The sequence below is a fragment of the Quercus suber genome, unplaced genomic scaffold (assembly GCF_002906115.3).
Source record: "Quercus suber isolate HL8 unplaced genomic scaffold, Cork oak 2.0 scaffold_154, whole genome shotgun sequence".
NCBI lineage: Eukaryota > Viridiplantae > Streptophyta > Magnoliopsida > Fagales > Fagaceae > Quercus > Quercus suber.
In genome coordinates this window covers 646,684-649,728 of record NW_027069615.1, presented here as the reverse complement: position 1 = coordinate 649,728, position 3,045 = coordinate 646,684, and the positions used below count along the sequence as shown (strand labels likewise).

The window sequence follows — 3,045 nt, the reverse complement described above, 5'->3', positions numbered from 1 at the left end:
TACTACAACTATGAGTACAACAACAAAGTCTCAGGCCCAAAACTTTAGATTCGGCTATGAATGCTCAACCAGACCAATAGGGATCAATCACATGCATTCAACAAGCTATGAAGCATAACATGGGAGTGAATTTTGTTATATAATTATTTCTTACCATTTACTTATGAACCCATTTAAGCTTTTATCTCCTCGCCTTTGATTAGAAATTGATTTCAAACAAATAGTTTAATAGACATATAAGTTAAAGCCTCACCTAAACTTCTAAACTAATCTTATTATCAATGCACTTGTCATACCAACACTATCAGTCCAAGTTAAGTTAGTTAACCCTACATAGACCAAGTTAAACCCAATTCCAACTAGGCAACTACATGACCCAAGCTGGACCAAAGCACAAAATAGAATTCAAATAAGCAATTAATGAAGCCAACAAAAATATATAAAACCACGTAAAAAAATTATATAACTACCGTCTTTAATATATATACAGATGTCTGGTACTAAACCAAATAATTTAGGAGGGTTCATAATCAAATTTTGCTTTATCTTTTCTAAAAAAATTATTTTTTTTCCCTGTTATTATCTTATTTTCTACCACAGTTAAGCGGTATTAGAGCTTATCATCATTGTTTCATGTTGCTGGAAGCATACATGATAATAATTGAAGCTCTTTGGACATTTTGTGTTTTCTGTTCCCCATTGCTTAAATGGAAACTACTGCTAGAAATTTACGAAAATATTCTGCTGGCCACTGTCATCTAGCTTGAAGAATGTCTCCATGGTAGTTTTTCCTTTTCCCTGCCACTGTAATTATAGATTTTAAATGCACCAACAAAAAATAGAACCCACATTGCTTGAGGACAGAATAGAGGTATAGAGCTGAAAAACTATAAGTTGCATTTCATAAATCCAATTTTTTAGTAACTGCATTTCATGAATCCAAAAGCTGATTCCAATACCAGTGCCTTTTGTTACTACAGAATTCATAGACAATGCAAAATACATTTGAGCCCCTTCAAATTCCATTGGAGCTCCTAAATCTACCTTAACGTGCACCAGCTTTGATTGCAGAAGCAACATGTATCGCCTAATGCTTCAATTGTGTTTCCAGGTTGCAAAATGTAACAGGATATTTAAGATTAGCTATTTGCTTAGCACCTAATTTACTTTATAAACAGGGAGAAGATTATGGATCATCTGATTCTACCAAGCTAATACAGCATTTTGGCACACATACCAGAAAGCCTTCCAATGGCCTGCTCCCTCCAAATTAATGTATTTGGCAAACCACAAAACTAATTCAATATGGTTCTGAAATATTCCTAAAACCACTTAAACTCTGAATAGCTTTCCATTATATTCCACTTGTGCAAACCACATAGAAACCATGTCAACCATTCCTTGACATTACTCATTAAATCATGGGCTCGTTTGGCCCTATGATTTAGGGACAAAACAGCAATTTGGCTTTACTCTTTTATAAGAAAATTACAATTTTAAAACCAGGGAAAAAGGAGGTAGGCTACTCATGGGTTGTTTTTTCCCCCTTATTTTTTTTTTATATATAGTTTTTCACACCAACGTTTTTCACAAACTTTACTAATTAAAATAACTGTATTTTGAAATTGCAATTGTAACTCAAACAGACACTAAAAAAGTAAATATCACTATTTTATATAATCAAAAATTATATATAGATACTCATTTCAAATTTCAATCACCATTTAGTGGTTGGAATTCTTCTAATCAGTTTAGAGGAAAAACCTTTATTAAAAAAAAACGAACAAGTAAATTAAAAAAAGAAAAAAAGAAGAGAGAGTAATAATTATTTAACATACCTATACCCATGTAAAAATTTCAAGGCAAAACTAGTTCAAAATCTTCTAGAGATTGATAAATAAGAAAACCCAGATAAGGAAACATGTGTAAAATCAAAAGATCCCTCAGAATGCCTAGTATCTACCTGGCAGCGCATGGAACCATGGTTCCTCAACCTCTACAATAAGCTTGCAAAAGGGAGCCCCATGTTTTTTTTTCTTTTTTGTGGTATAAATTCCATGCACCATTTTCAGATTACTAAACTTTTCCTCATTGGGATACAAAATTTGTAAAAAATCAAACTTTAGCATAAGATATACATCAAGGCTCAACACATTCCATACACATATTATATATATGGAGAGAGAGAGAGAGAGAGAGAGAGAGTACCATTGGAGCTATGTCTCGTGAGTGTTATGAAGCTGTTTCGCTGCTGGGGTTTGTTTTGTTGCGGCTATGATAGTGTGTTTAGCCTTATATATATATATATATATATGCTGATATGCATACACTCGCGAAGTCCACCGGGGACTAGTAGGGAGAGAGTATACGAGGGTGTGCGGTTTTTTTTCTTAAAGCAGGGGTGTTTGAAATGAATTTAACATGTGTTGTTACCATTGTAAAGGTCAAACAGTTTTTAAAGGCGGACAACATTTGTCACAACTTGCCAAACACTCAACACAACTTGCAAATGCTTGACACATCATGCCACAATCACTTATAGATTGACACATCACGCCACAATCACTTATAGATAAATCACCATTTTTTTCTTGATTAATAGCAGAATAGGAGTCAATCATGTCATAATTATGACGCAAGTTAAAATTGTATCCTTAAACTTTCTCGTAAGCAAAAGTTGCCGTTTGTTAGGTATATTATATTTCCAAATTGAATTTAATTATGTGGTTATATTGATCAAAAGATACAAATTATTTAAAGATAATATTGTTCCTATTGAATTAGTTAATATAATAACATGACTGTATTTAGTTGAAAAAACTCAAGGTACAATATCTAGGAAATTATACATAATTTTTTCTTTTATGTTTCTCTCTTTCACACGTGCACGGCTCACACATATAAAAGAAAGAATCTAAAATAGAGATATGAAATAAGGTTAACTAAATAATATATTGCATGATGATTTTATAAAATTCTAAAGAGAAATTGATAGGAAGCTCCTTGAGGTATTAAGAAACAACAGTAACCCAAATTTTGCAGAAA

General features: G+C 32.4%; 1 long non-coding RNA gene across 1 annotated transcript; it reads right to left on the bottom strand.

The window, feature by feature from the left end:
- Nucleotides 1-450: 450 nt before the first annotated feature.
- Nucleotides 451-2,386, bottom strand: LOC136069149 (uncharacterized). The gene is made up of 2 exons (XR_010630411.1): nt 2,209-2,386; nt 451-804 (listed from the first exon to the last, which is right to left on the bottom strand). It is a non-coding gene; the product is annotated as an uncharacterized LOC136069149 (long non-coding RNA).
- Nucleotides 2,387-3,045: the final 659 nt, after the last annotated feature.